This window comes from Passer domesticus, chromosome 4 (assembly GCF_036417665.1).
Source record: "Passer domesticus isolate bPasDom1 chromosome 4, bPasDom1.hap1, whole genome shotgun sequence".
Classification (NCBI taxonomy): Eukaryota; Metazoa; Chordata; class Aves; order Passeriformes; family Passeridae; genus Passer; species Passer domesticus.
The window spans coordinates 18,650,815-18,667,030 of NC_087477.1; the positions used below are offsets into that span (position 1 = coordinate 18,650,815).

General features: G+C 38.9%; 1 long non-coding RNA gene across 2 annotated transcripts in view; it reads right to left on the reverse strand.

Annotated features, from left to right (window-relative positions):
- The window catches only part of LOC135298662 (uncharacterized), a 53,045-nt gene that overhangs the window by 26,564 nt on the left and 10,265 nt on the right, over positions 1 to 16,216 (reverse strand). The window contains exon 3 of one of the 2 annotated variants that reach the window (XR_010360701.1): positions 15,290 to 15,885. The exons of the other annotated variant lie outside the window; for it this stretch is intronic. This is a non-coding gene — a long non-coding RNA (uncharacterized LOC135298662). Of the gene's footprint in view, positions 1 to 15,289; positions 15,886 to 16,216 lie in introns of those variants that run through there. 2 annotated transcript variants of the gene reach the window in all.

Genomic DNA, 16,216 nt, shown 5'->3' on the forward strand with positions numbered 1-16,216 from the left:
AAGCCTCCTGAAGTGAATGGATGGATTTATGCTATTGCTTGAGTGTGATCTGAAATGCACACTTGCTTTGTGGTCAGGCTGTTTGGATTAGAGCTTTTAGATTATTCTGGGCTGTGCCAGGGGAGAAAGGCTGTGAACTGCGTGATCTCCATCAGAGCCCTTCCTCCTCAAACAATTTCTGCTGGTGCTGGGGAGAAAGTAACCATGTGCTATAACAGTGCCACTGCCAACCAGGCACTGAGGTTAAAAAGATACCTTTATTTTTAAGGGCATTTTTGGTCAGTTTAAAATAAACATACATCTATATCAGTATTTAAACTGCAAATAGGCTTTCACATGGTTTTAAAGAGTTTTCTGAGATATCTAAGCTAGGCTGAGCACAACAGCAGGGGTCTGACAGACAATTACACTTGTGGCTGTGGGATTCATTCATTGTTATCAGAATTATTGCTACATTTAGGACTCTTCTATTTGGATGGACTGCAATTTTCACTCTACATTTCAGTGAGAAAAAACCCAACTCTGATTATTTCACTTTCTTCTTTCTTTCCTACAGTTTTCCAGGTTTCCAATTGTTTCTCTTGCCTCTCAAGGCTCTCAAGTTCTTCTCTTGCTTGGTAATTATCTCTTTTCTTCTTTGTCACTTTGCTATAAATATGTATTTCATCTCGTCTCCATCCTTTTAATTATCATTTTCCTTCTGCTGTTCTTTAGAAACTCCTTCCTGCACCAAGTATTAGACTACAGCTCTTCCATTACCTTTTCAAAATTCTCTTCTGTTACTCCAACCTCACCAAGGTACTCAGGAAACTGATTTGTTGATTGCATTCTTATTTATCCCTTAAACAGGGAACTCATATTCAGGGAACATGTAATCTTGTATGATTTATGTACACCATCCTTTATTGTTAGATTAATATTTCGGCTTTGAAAAATGCTGCTAGTGCAGGGTGACCAGGCATTAAATTCAAAAAAATGCTGCTAATCTTCTGGTAAGTGAACATTTTATAAGAGGATATATATTCATGACAATTCTTCACAGCTGTGATAATCATAAAAAATAGTGTGGGGCGGTTATTCCTTCTTATTGCTTGGGATAAAATAAGGATAGCTTACTTTTGGGGGAAAAAATATACCAAGGCCAAAGGTACGAAGTATATTGGACAAATTTTATCTCTTCCTTTGCAAACAATTTCATTAAAATTTATGTTAGGCTTTTAGTCAGAGGACTGCAATGGAAAAAATGGGGTAATTTTTTCTAAGTTTGCCTACAGTGGGATTTCAAAGATTGTCCTCTGAGAACCAAATCAACCACCTCTTCAATGTATCTTCTCTTATCATTATCATCTAGGTTGCTAAACTTAATTTGCTTAAAGTTTTAGCAGGCCAGAAGTAGCACTTTTAAACTTTGAAGAGATATTTCAGTTGTTATTGCAGTACTTTTTCAAAGTACATTTGAAAGTAACATTTTCCTTGTGGATCAAAAAGCAGCAAAATCGTGGAGTTTATGACAAAGAACTCTGCAGAAGATTCCATTGCAAAAATAAATAGTGAGCTGATTGAATTAATAATGAAGTATAAAATATGTTTTTAATGCATGCTCAAGAAAAATGTGCTAAGTTCTAAAACAAATATGTTCTGTGGTCTTGAGGAATTTTGCTAAACTTCTGTACTTCTGTGTGTGTCCTATTCATTTTCCCAGCAGAGTTTATGTCAGCATTTATGTTGATGTCAGCAGGAAGGGATCAAAACAAATTGGTAAAGCTGATGATTTGTGTCTCCCTTAATTGGCAGCTTTTAAAATCTATGGTCTTGTAATATTATTAACTTCTTGGTTTTCCCCTCAAAATTATATTTCATACATAATTTAATGAATACAAGTAACATAAAAACAGGGCTTATATTTCAGTGATCAGGCTTTTCTGTCATTTTCATTTTAAAGCCTTTAAAGCTTGTTTTATTTCACTACTGTGGGGTTTACATTTTAAAAGGATTCAGTCTCACCCCCTATTTTTCCATGGAAAGTTTCTCTCAAATTCCAACTGCAATGAAGCCTATTCAGGGAAATGCTCATTCTGAGGAGTTATTTTTGCCATTTTGCCAGTGCTATTGTAGAGCTACAGTAGAGAGCAAACACCATAAATATACCAAAGGTAAAATTGGAAAACTCTGCTGCTGCTTGAAGAACAAGTGTGTGATCTTTCTGTTACTATGTGGATATACCTTTCCAAGTTCTAACAAACACATTTAAATCTCTAAAGTATTAATGTTTCCAGTGATGTGAATTTAATTTCCCCCCATATGTATTTTTTCTTTGTACTTCAGGTTTTGCTCACTTTCTCCTCCACCTATCTGTAAACTTCACGTGACCGGCTCAGCTCTGATAGGGAACAAAACTTTTAAAGCATAAAATGAAAATGGCCTGAGCTAAAACACGATTGTGTTTGACCAGTCTGGAAATGGCCCCAGGTTCAGAGGGGCTATTTGGAGTGGCACCAGGCACATGAGCCTGGTTATCACCTGGACACTGCTGCCCGTGATTAGTGACTCGTGTGTCTCTGCAACCCAACAGACACACAGAGTGTCTTATGTACTCCACTGATTTTGTTCCTAGAAAAATAAACTTAGACCTTTGATTTCATTTGTTGGTTTGGGGTTTTTTTTGTGTTTTTTTTTTTCCCTGCTCTTTTTTTTAGTCTTGTACAATCTCTAAAAATCCCTGCAGATGGGAGGTGCACGCTCCTGCTGCTTTACAGCAAGGCTTCCCACTGGCATAGGCAGCAGTAATTAGCCAGAGAAACAATGATCACATTATAACACAGACATTTCTGCAAGGAGGGTGGTGGGGTTTTATTTGTTTTTTTTTTTTTTTTTTTTTTTTGGTAAAAAAGGTCAGTTAGAGCTGTTTGTCACGTACACTGCTTTATCAGTCAGTCTATTCAGTCTCTGCAATCCACTTTAATTTTAAACAGTTACTTATATTGCTTTACCAACCACTGTGTGGTTGATAAATAGTATTATTTTATGCATTATTATAATGTGGATAATGCTCCCTAACCCTTTCAAATAAATATGAAATAGAAAGAATTCATGGCATTAATAACCCAGTTCAGTCTCATGTTTTCCATGGGTTGAGCTCACAGTTCAAATGACGAGCAAATTAACCTATGCAAGCCATAAAATTCCTTCAGACTTAAAATTCATTCAAACTTAGCAATGCCCATCAAAATTCTTCCAGTTCAGACATTCATGACCTGTATTTTAATGGACCTCAAAGTCTGGTTAATGTTAGGCTGCTTTTCTTCTTTACTCTCTCTTTTGTCCTTTCCTTTCCTCTTCTCTCTTCTCTCTGCTTTGTATTCCCTGAGCAAATGCATCTTAATTTTTCCTGACCTCATCTGAGGTTGATTAGCTTGTAGGAAACCTTAGCAAAAATTTAATTTTTTTAATTTCTGCTTTCCTTAAAATTGTTGAAGTATTCCTAAAGCCACAAGTAACTTATATTTACTTCCTTTGCCTCAAAATTTGAATCAACCAGATTAAATTGATTATTATTCTGACAAACCACTGACTTTTTTAAAACTCTTTGTGAGTGTGTATATATATATATATATATATATATATATATATATATATATATATATATATATGAGCTGTTTCAAGTTTTGGCAGTTTCATTTTGCTGAGGTTTGTGCCAATATTTCCTTCAGTTTTAGTCCAGATGGGTTTACACCCCTAAATTTAACTTTGACTTTCAGAATTGAGAAAACTCAGACTCTCAACTGAAATTTAAGGAAAATGACCTGCACTTGAGAGACATATGAAACCACTTAAATCCAAAGCTTGAGCTGCCTCATATTTGTTTGAAATGTAGGCCAAAGGTATGTATTAAAGCCACAAAGATTACCTGTCTTTTGTCAGATTGACCCAAGTTTCAACTAAAATCCAGATCTATTTTCTTTGCAAGTATTGAAAATGGTGACTGTGGTAACATCAGAGTCTACACCCATTTTTTAGCACCAAGATGGAGCAATTCAAATCCCTTGTTTGTTACATAGCCAAAGTAACAATATTGGGGTGAGGCTGTTTTCAGCTTCCTGTTGGAAATTAAGAAATGAAAACCCAGCCCAAATCACAAATTTTAACTCAAACAATAGTCTCAAGTCATGCTGAATGAAAAATCATGGGATGTTTTGGGGGTTTTTTCCTAGTTTGTTGTTTTAACTCTGAATGGGTAGTTGACTCCTTTGGAATGAAGTGTGAATTAAGAAAATATATATTGAATTTACAACCTCATTATCAGAATGAATCTTGTTATCAAGCCTTGTGGTATCTCTTGCCTTTCCCAAGTTTGGCTATAAACAGACTTACTCACACACTTCTCCCTCTGTACCTGAGAGACTAGAAGGACTGAGCAGTAAATCTGGCATGCAACACTGCGAGTTTCATTCTGTGATAAGCATTCCCCTCCCAGAGGAGTCATCTGTTATCCTGAGTAAGTGCTGGACAAACCCTTGGGTTCATACCTTTTCTCCAGCAGTGAATTCACTGGTAGCATGTGCTCACCTGAAGAATGATGGGTTTGTCTTGAGATGCCCTGGCCAAAATGTCTCCAGGTAGGGATTTGATAACTACCCCACGTTTATCTTGCAGAAACCCCCAGGAGTGAATTGTCCAGCACTTTGGATGATTGCTCCATGAGATGTGTGAACTTGCCCACTTTCCTCAAGGCACATGTTTTGATCCAGAAAACAATTAGACTTAAATGAATAAATTATAGTTAAAATGTGCTATTTTCCTTTCAATGAATAATTCTCACATCTCTCTCTCTCTCACTGCTTGGGACCATGACAGACCAAGTCTGTGTTTCCTTAAATCCACTCCTAATTCCTAACATTATTTCCTTGGTCTGTGCTTCCATTCTTAGCCACCAGCTCAGAAAACTCAAGTTTCCCAGATGTACACATTGAGCATACAGAAAAAATAGGGAATTCATGTTCCTCTAGAGGAGCAGAGCTCCATGGACACCCATAAATCCTGGTGCACACCCATGCACAGAGGGAGAAGGTTGAAGCATTGGGAGAAACAAGCAACATCTCAGTGCTGTACTCTCTGATCCCATCACACCCAGGAGAAAGGAGAAAGTGGATTTCCCTGTCTCTAATTACCTCACACCTCCCCTCCCTCTGCACATGCTGCAGCCACAGATCCTCCAGGATCCAGGAATAGCCTGGAAATCTATATTCTGTCAGTCAAGTGAAATCAAGGCTGGATGCCCAAAAAAGTAGGATTCTCTGGCTAATACTCAGTGCATAAATCGAGTCTGAGACTGTGCAGGACTGACAGGCATGGTACACTTAAATTCCCTTCTGCAGCTGCAGTTGCTTTTGCATGGCTGTTTTGTCATGTGTCTGATTGTCCTGTTAACTGAATTTTCCTAAGGGGGAAAAGGGGCATGGAGGGCTGGAGGATGAGTAGAATTCGTATTTTATTTTAATTAAATGGTGTTTAACAGCTACTCTAAGACTCACTGCCATGAGCATTAGAGGAGTTTGGTATATTTTTGCTCATGCTGGAGAATTGAAGGGACAAACAGACCACCAGTTTTCACAGGTATCCAGGGACACCTGCATTGTTTGTAATAGAGTTCTGATGATGAATGAGATATGCCAGTCAATGTTAAAATAGGGAACTCCACAGAGTTAACTAAAAATACCTTTAAAATCTAAATTGCCGAGGAGGAAGTAAGGGTTGTATTCTTCTTTTTATTTACTTATCTGTTCATATTGATTTGTTATTTATAAGAATTCAGGAAAATAAGTTATTCATCTAAGAACTGTGATTTATTAATTGCTACCTTTAGAGTAAAAGGAGAAAAACCAAATGAATGCCCTCCTTTATCTCAGTAGAAATGTGTGAGGTGCTCCTGCCAGTGGCAAGGGGCTTGGAACTGCATGATTTTTAAGGTCCCTTCTAACCCAAACCATTCTGTGATTCTGTGAAAGTGGCATTCCTCACTCATTCCTCCTTTATGCAACATCCATGTACCTGCATCATCATGAATGTTCTCTTCAGAGCAGTGAAAATATGAGAAGTGTGATTATTCCTCTGCCTGGTAAAAATGGATCTTTACCACCAGAAAATGGATCTTGCCCGTTACCAGAGCAGCAATTTGTAGCTCCATTCTGGTGGACTTCAGGCTCTTCCAGTGAGTCTGAGGGAGCAGCTACCCCACAAGAGCTCTTCCTGCTAAAGCTGTGGAATGTTTTATTGTGCTGCCTGGCCCCAAAGAACACATTGGGAAATACAGTGTCTAGCAAATGCTTTCAAGATCTGGGGTGAGATAAAGGCTCCACTAAAGCAATGGCAAATTTCCCAGTGTGTCTGTGGGGCCAGGACTCCACACCTTCAGTTTTCCACAGAACACTCAGACCTGCCCATGTGAGATGTGAGCAGTGCTTAAACTGAAATAGGATCTGCCTGTGGCAGCTTTAATGCACATAATGCTGTAGTTTCTTGCTGCTTAATTTTGGCTATTATACAAACATTGTGGACAGACAATCTGAAGCCACTAAATTCTGTATTCCTCTTTGGTTTGGTACACACTGGGGCTCAGTTAAGTGCATGAAATTGGTTGTGCAGGGACAGAGAGATCCCGTGTGGTACCTTCATGTGCTGTGTCCTAATTAGAGATGTAATCAGCACGATGCATGTGAACACCTTCCTGGTAATTCCTTTCACTGTTGAAAAAGTTGACTTTGTGTCATCTAAAAGCCACAGAAGAGTTCTGAAAATTCTGATCTCATGAGAGACAGATCAGATTTTAGGCTACTGTAAAGATGAGTTGGCTTCAAGCCTTGAACAACTACAATAATTCTCTGAAGCTCTTCACTGCTTTTTTTTTTTTTTTGTTTTCTTCGAAAGCTTGAACACAGATTCCGTCCAAGAGTACATTCTCAGCTTTAGCTTCACATCAGCTACATTTATATGGATGAACTGTACAGCTCTCAAACTCCTTTGATTTTCAAGTGCCTTTCATGTACATCTACATCATCGTCTATAAAGTCCAGGAGATTTTCTAGTGCTGACAGCAATTTTGTGTCTAGTTGACATGCACAGGAGTCCTTTACATATTCCTCTAGAAGTTAGACTGTTTGTTTATTTTGAGTTGACATAAAGTAAACTTTAAATCTTTTTTTTTTCCTTTTCATTTTTTTATTTAACATTTTAAGATTGGTTCCTAGAGCAGAGTTCAGTATAAGAAACAGCCAGGATTTCTGCCAGCAACCTATCTATTCTATAAAGACTGGAGATTTTTTTTTTTTTCTTTTTTTTACCAGTCTAGGAAGAACAAAGAGCAAGTTGTTACTATTTATTGAAGACCTTACACATTTGGACAGGGAAGATAATGCTTTAGTAGCTGGTGACTTTTATAGACTGAGGGCACAGCCTCTGCACTCAGGTTCTGAGTGATCTTGTTCACTGAGTGCAACGTTTTTTTAACACACTTTTTGAAGTTTGAAAGTAAGCTGGTTTGCTGCCACAGTGCCTAAAAGGAATAACAGAGCTATACAATAAAATATATTGTCTTTCAAAAGTATTCTAGTACCAGAAGGGCCTTCAGGAAAAACACTGTTATCAATATTATTTGATAGGATTATCCAAATATGTCTATTTTACCTGTACCAAAATAGTCTCACAACCTCTCTTGACATATATGACAAAGAGAAAGAGGCTCAGAAGGTGAGTACTTAGCTGTTATGGCAGTTCAGAGGTGAGTACTTGGCTGTTTTAATCTACTCACATGCAGCCAAATTTACCACGATTACAGTGCTGAAGAACAAGTCCTTGTGATTAAAAATCAGCTAAATTGTCCAGCCTTTCTTTATCTGTTGGCTTTCTGTGGGTAGCAAGTTGTCAAAGAGTAAGACAAATCAGACTTGGGTTCAATTCCTTGTTCTGCTAATGAGCCCTACCCCTAGGATATGTCTTCTTTGAACAACTCATTGATGTGTAAAGGTCATTTTCCAGTCCTCAAGAGACACCACATGTGTCTTATGGCAGAGTCTCTCGTGTCCTGAGGCAGCATGCCCACTTGTTCCCTGTGAAGTCTGACTTCTGTCTGGTGTGATGTTAATTTCTTTCGTTTTCATAACTCAGAATGCTAGTGAACTGTGAAACCATGCTCATCACCATGCTCAGTTAACATTTTCTTCCCACAACAGCGTGTTCCAGGAGCTCCACAGGTGGCCTGCTCCGCGGCAAATAAAAATCCAAATGCTGCAAGCACACATTTATTCCCACCCAGTGGCTTGAGTACCTGTAGGCTGGGTTGGGAGTCAGTTCCTAATGGCTCCAAGGCTTGTCTAAGGCTTTTGGAACTTCACTCGTGACAGTTTGAAAAAATGTCCAGTGTATTGTCAAACGCATCGATCATTCACCATCCCAATCCTGCAGCTCATCCACTGTGCAGAAAGAGTACCCTGTAAGATTATCTGCATTATTTTCTCCCCAAAGATTAGAGAATTCACTGAGTGGAAAAAAGTTTGGGAAGGGCTATTTTATATAATAGCCCTGTAGTCAAATTCTTATTGATGCTGAAGACACTTTTCCTCTATGCAGTCCAAGAGGAACAAAATAATTTTACAGCTGTATGAGACAAGAAATATGATTTAAAAGACTTTTCTGAGTATTATGAGAACTTCTGGAGAAGTTAAAAAAAGACCTAGAGAAATGTGTCTTAAGGGTCCTTCACATAAATATTTTCCCTCAAATTTCAGTCCCAAGATTAATTGTCTCCATTCTCCAGCCTTACTTCCCCTGCATCAGAGAACAGTCCAGAAGCAAGCTCAGCATTTTTTTTTGCCTTCTTAGTGGAGCATTAATCTGTAATTTTTGTGATTTAATAACATGCTTAAAGAAGTTTTCTTGGCTAAAATCTGATACACAGTGCTGGCGACCTCCAATGCCCTTCCTTTCCCTGAACCAAAGGCTTTAATTGCTCATCCTCTAATACGTACAGAGAGGCCACTCGAACGGATGGGATCCAATGTAAATAAATGACATTTGCTGATGAGGTCAACTTTCAATTTAAGATTTATTTTACCCAGATGCCTGAAATGAGTGGCCAGACTACATTCAAGGTTCAGGGAAAACTCAGTAGGAATTTATCAGTGAATTGAAGGGGTAACATGTTGAAGGCATCTGTGCTAAAGGGAGGCTACTCTGTCTTCAGCATCTTCAGGCCTTATGGTGCCATCCTTCATGCTGAGAATGTCAGCTCTGACAAAATGGAGAGTTGGTAACCAAAAACAAAAAGAGATTCTGATAAAAAGGACCCAAGGTGTACATGTATGTTTGACTTTGCAGGATGGCTACCAGGTCGCCTCTCTGCTCCTACTAATGTCAGAGGGATGTAGGCTGACGCTCCCATGGGAATGGACTCAGGTTCCCACTCAATCTACCCTTAACTGAACTCATTAACATGAAGATCATGTTCATTATAAGTGCCTTGAAATCCTCCTCCTTCCCACCCTTGCATGGCATTCAACTAAATAGCATTCAGATGTGCTGAAGACCGGAACCTAAATGGCAAACCAAGGGACCATCCAGTTGTGTGAGAGTTAAATGCATGTTAAACTGTATAGTGACTGGGGTTTTGGTCTTCATTCTTGCATTCCTTTCCCTTGTATTTCTGGTAAACATAAAAAAAAAAACTTGTTCATAAATGATATCAGTAATCCTATTATAATCTAATTTACTTCATGCTACTTATGACATGTTTATTCTCTGTAATTCACTTGGCTTTAGCACTCAGGAAAGTACTTTAGTAAAGTTCACTTTGTTTTATTTTTGGTTCTTGCTGTAGATCTTTCATTGCAAAACTTCACTGAAATGTTTACAGAAAATAAAAAAATCCCACAACTTTATATTTAAATGTTAAATATATCATTATATGTGAAATACCAGAGATATTTATAGGCAATAGCCCTTAACAAATCCATCTTTTCTTGTGGTCCAACATTAGGACTTGAGGGTATCCATTGCAGGTGTCTGGGATGCTCTGGGATCTTCACAAAAGGCATATTTAAGGCTGAACATCCTCAGGACACTGAGCTCACACAGAACTGTCCTTCCCCATCAGCATCCTGGCTGACCCCTCTGACCTCTCCCAAGGCAAATGGAACACTTTTGTTGCCATGTCCACATTCCAGTGTGCTGGAGGAGGAACTGCCAACACTTAGATATCCATCACATATCCAGCCAATGCCATGTTTGATATTCGTCAAGCAGAACATCTTGACAAACGGATGGGTGAGGGAAACACATTCTAATTGCTAGAGAGGCACTCTAGAGAGTCAAAACATTCCCACAAGAAGACATAATGAGTCACAAGAATTACCGAGAACTCTTGAGGGTTTTTTCTCTAAAACTGATACTTCATTCTTAAAGAACTACTGTCTTTATAAGGACATATAGGACATAAGAACCAGGTGTCTGGTTCTACAGATCTGCTTGCACAAAACTTTCATTTCTGCCACTTCACTCAGAAGACTGATTGTAAAATTTACTAAGAATAACACAGAAGCTGTTGAACTCTATCCTACTTTAACTAAATGTCTTCTAGTATGATGTTATTTAAACTGAGCTCAGCTATACAATGTACACTATCAGGGCCTCTATTCACATCAGAAGTGACTGAACCTGTTAGTTGAGAGTTGGTGGTTCTTTGTTGGTTTGATTTTGTTTTGTTGTTTTTGTTTGTTAGTTTTTGTTTTTTTCTTGGGGGGGTATTTTGCTATGTGATGTTGAACACTAATAACTAGGGTCTTGATATTTTGGAATAGGTATTTCAGAGCCTGTGCCCTAAATTATCACCCCTGACATTCTTAATTCTGCATGCCCAGCTTCTGAGAGCAAATTGAGAATTATGAGTCCTGTGAGAATAAATACACTGAAAAAATGACTAGTGCCATGATATAATATCTGAGGAAATGAATAGTTCTGTCAACTGTGTTCAAATAACATTAGAGATGGGAGGGACACTGGAGTCCACACAGTGGAATACTGAACAACTTGCCATTCTTTCAGAGTTCCTGTGATTCATTGAGGTCTGAGGGAAAACAAAAATATCCCAGGAACAAACAGGTTTGACTACCAAAGCACACAAGGGAGCTGAAATGAAGTTATATGGAGAATCTCCTTTCTGGCATTTCCCATATTCCAAGTGCTTGAGTTAGGCTGCTATTGTTCTTCCAAATTTGTTTAAAAGAGGAGTGTATCCACACATCCTGTGTATAAAATATTACTGCCCACAGAGGGCTGGTTTAGCCAGGATTTCTCATGAGAACTACTCCTGTTATGGCCGTGTGGAGATCTGGATGAGAAACCCCAAGGCTCTTAAATTCATTTCAGCTTCACAACTGATTTCCACAGTGGATCAGAATTTTGCCTTTAATACTGCTCAGGGTCAAAACACAACTGAAGGAAATGGGAGCAAACGGTAGTAAAACATCAGCAGTAAACCTGTCCCACAAATTTCTCGTGGTTTTACAAGGATGTAGTTAATACATTAAGTTGTTGTTACTTAATTAGGTGACTTTTATTGTGCCATCAAATGGAAAACTGATACCAAATGGCATGTGCATATGAATGAATGAGAGAATGGAAGCAGTGTTATCAGAGCGGAAAATAGTCTTCATCTCAAGCGTGGGAGCAGAGACTTTCTGAAGGACAGTATATTTATATGGAGGAAATAATTAGTGAATGCTAATTATCAGGAAGCTACTGGGTTTTTTGTCTTTACAGAAATAAATAAAACTGATCAAAAACTCATATTTGCAATGTTAAATAATACCCACATCAGTACTTTGGTTTACATCACCTCTCCTTCTCTAAAAGTCACACCAAAAGTATCATGACACCCTTTGAGGGTTCTGCATCCCCTACTCATTTTCATAGAACATAAATCAGAATAACGCAGGGCACAAGGTTTTCTCACATTGTCCCTGCTCTCTTTCCCACCGGGGTCACCAGGACTGTACCCGAAAAAGAACTGGACAGAGAAGTAAAGAAAAATATTTACAAGTTTAGTGAAGATGACAGAATTGGGAGGTAAACCCTGAGAAGATCTTTAATGCTGCTTCTGTGTCATCACTAGAGGTTCTTACCTTCATTGAAAAATGCACCTTTATGAAGTCAAGCATGCACAAATACAGAATCATTGAATTGTTAAGGTTGGAAAAGACCTCTGTAATTATTGACTTCAATCATTCACCTATCACCGGTGTGCTCACCACTAACCCTGTCTCAAAGTGCCACATCCACAGGACCTTTGAACACTTCCAGGGATGGTAATTTCAGCATTCCCCTGGGCAGCCTCCTCCTGATTTATTCTGTAACATTAGACCCACTGATAAAAGCAGCAGCAACAACAGATGCAAGGAGAATTTCAGCAAGGTTGGGGTACCAACAAAAATAAACCAAACTGAGCAGTCCTGGATCGTCATTTCACTGCCTCCTTCTCTGCTCACAGGAGCCTGGTCTCAGCAAACCAGAGTCACATTCCCAGGCATGGCAACAGCAACCCCATCCTCAGGGAGACTCAAGGTGATGTGGCACCTGAACCACGAGCTGGTCTAACTTTTAGGTGTTTAAATCCTAACCAGCAGCTCAGCTGAGCCCCGTCCTCCTCCCACAGTAGCCGTGCCTCTGTCTGAGCTGTCCATTTCAGCTCCTGAAACCCGAGCCTGGCTGCGAGCTGCCGTCCATCACTGCATGGCCAGAGAGCCTCTTTGCACTGCTGATCTGTCACGGGAGAGGGCTCAGCTTTGTGCCTCAGCAGTTCAACTCCACTCATAGGTGGCTACAACAAGTCATGGAAGGGGATTTCAATGTCATGACAACTCTGGAAGTAGCAGGTCTTTTCTTCTGGAGGCACCAGTGTTTCCAAGCCTGGTGATGGCTTTGGGGAAGCTCCCTAAGTTGAACAATTTTTAATTTTTTTTTAAAAATATTGCTTGATTAACATTGCTATTCACAAATGACCTAGAAATGCTGTAGGGGCATTGATCTAGTGATTTATTTGAACAGACTACTTTTATGAGACCTTTGTTACTTTCTTTTGAAGCTGTGCGTTTTCCACAGAAAGGAAAAATCTCAGTGGTTACCTATTGTCAAGTTTCTACTGTAACAGCAGAAAAGAGGAAAAAAATTTCCAATTGCTTTTTCAGCAAAAAACCAGTGGAAAACATCAAAGGAAGATTTCCATATGGAGGTTACTTGTAAGTTGAATCACAAGTCGTCATTCTGCATTGTGGGTTATAAGAATCAGATATAAACTACTTATTCTACAGTGATCTCTATAGGAGACATTTACAAGGAGGAATAAATCCAAACTCTCAAATGAAAAAAATCTACTTACAGCAATTTATCAATCTTTAATAGCTGTCCTGCTATTTAATATCATGTTTGAGGAGACTCAGCATGGCTTTGTGGATAAACATTTGTTAAACACAGTTTGCTTCTTCTTTCAAACAATCAGGTTTCAAATGCAGCCAGAGTGTTTAATTTCCCAAGAAGCATTTCCATTTGTTTGTACAATGATTCACTCCTCTATCCTATTTCTGTATATTTTTAAAATAAAACACTTCTTTCTCTTTTGTTTTTCTAGTTATGGGAATGACATTATATGGAAGGGAACAGAGTTAGGAATTTCTGTCTAGCTATGGTACTGTACATGTTTCACCCTTTCATTTCTTAATTTCTAATGACACAAAGCATTATGTCATACACGTAAGTAATATGGTCAGAACAGCCAAGTGAAAGTTTTTGTGAGAATTTTTTTCATTAATTACTGCTATTTAAGGGCTCTTGTGTTAAATAGGAAGTTATACTGATACAAAGGAAGTAAATACCAGTAGCATGTTATAACCGTGTTGTTCAGAGAAGTACAAAAGAACACAGGTGGGGAAAGTGGGTAGTAGTTAGTAGATAAATTAAAATATTTTTTAAAGAAGCTTGGTTGGATGAAGCTGATGTTTGCCTTGACATAGAGAAATATATTATCAATTTTATTATAAAACTTTTTAAACGCAATCTGTAATTAGAAGACTGAAAAAAACCTTTACTACTTAGCTAAAGTATAAATCCTGTGTTGAACATACACATTAGTAGGAAGAGGTGAACTGTTGCATACATGGAGAAGGCTGTTATTGAAAAAGAGACAAAGCTGTCCATTTTTTTCAGCAGCCCCTGAAAAAGGGACTAAGTCTTGTAGTGCATATTTATTCCTGAATTTCCTTGAGCACAGCTGAAACTCCTTCTCAGAGCAAAATGGTCTGTAATTCCTGTTGGACACGAGATGTCTGTTAGGGGCTACCTAAAGGGCAAGTGCATTAGTTTGTAAATGCCACCCGCTGCAGACTTGGAGAAAGAGAATTAAGCTCTGAGAACAAAGCTTTCCTAATGCCACATGACACAAAGCTCAGCAAAGAATATCTTGGCAGGTAGGGGGTGGAGGAGGGAAAAATCCCATAGCCTGTCTGTCTCAGCAGGAGCACACAAGTAATGTGGCATGAGGCTTACAGGGAAAAGTACTGAGAGTCTGAAAAATCTGTGCTACACAAACTACATACTGCCTAACACACACTCTCTTAATTCCTTAGCACAGCATCTTGCATAAGGCACACCCTGAGGAACATGTCCTAGTTTGCAGCAGTATCTGCCACGCAGAGGTGTGAGACTGGGTGAAGATGATTCAATCCATCAGCAAATTCTGCTGTCTCTCAGTAAATTCAAGACATAATTCTGCATTCATCTAATGTCAATCTGGCCCAAATGAAGGATTGCAGGAGTGGAATTTTGTGGGTGAGAGGAGTAGAAGGAACTTTGATTAGCAAATACATCCCTCAGAGTTGTGTTTAGGGAAAAAGAAAATGTATTCACTTGGAAAAAAGATATGCATTAACTTTTCCTTCATATCACTTAAAATTAATTTTTTATTTCAAGTAATGTTAATGTAGACTTTGCATCAGTGGTTGCTTTACAGAGTCTTTTCCTTCTGTCATCTCAGACTGCAAAAAGCTGTAGTGATATACCCAAAGATTATACATATACCCTGTGTTATGTACTCCAACTGCTCAGACATTCTATACTTTGAAGCTTAGTTATATTCCAATAATCAGTTTTAAAATTATATAAGAAAAGTCACCCAGAACTTTCACTGGTGTCACTGAACCTGTTGAATTTCAACTACTCTAGGTACTAACATAAAGAAACTTTAAAAGTTTTGACTTTTGGATTGGTTCAAACAGTAAAGGATTTCTTACAATTTTTCAACATATGTCAGCATTTTTCTATCACTGCTGAAACATACAACTTTGTATTTTGATGATAGAATGCCATTGGTATGGTTACAGCATCTTTAAAAATATTTAAATATCTATCAGTACTTTAATTTGTGTGCCTGTGTAAGACTTTTAAAGCAAAAAACTCCCAGGCATGAATGTTTTCTTTCCTTCCTCTCTATTCCTGGCTGCACTCCATAAACATGACCTGGAGCTTTAATGTCTTTGCTGCAAACAAAGAATGGCCCTCAAATTGGCTAGTGTAAATGTGGAGAGAAAATTTGGGAAAGTGATGGAGATGCCATGCAGTTTACCATGAACTTCAGTATCTAGGAGCTGGAAGAAGCACAACAGTTCAGACATTTTCACACTTATGGGGGGAAACCGCTGGAAAATGTGATAATGAACAGATAATCAGCTGCAGCTTCTTGAAACCTCCCCGTTTCTCGAACATTCCCCCATTTCTCCTCCTTGTAGCACAAGTCTGACTTCACAGTCCATAAAAATATTTCTGTTTGTTTGAGCAGCCTCCATTAGCCTGCACAGTGGGGGATGATAGAAAGCCAGGGTTATTATGAAGGTGTTTTTGGGTCTCAGAGGGGCAGTTCACAGCTTCTCAAGCTTCCTCTGCTCCTGCTGTCACACTGCAGTGACTGGTGGCCAAGAGCAGCTCCACGGGTGGGGTCTACCTCCTGCTAGACACTCTGTTTAACTTTGATTCATCCCCCATGTGCAGCCTAAGGCAGTGCAGAGCCCCAGGGCAGGCAGCAGGCAATAATCAGTCTCTCCCAAAAGCACCACTGAAAAGCCAGCCAGCAGGATGCCAAGGGGCAGTGCATGGGCACAGGTTGGCTGCCTCTCTTTTTGCA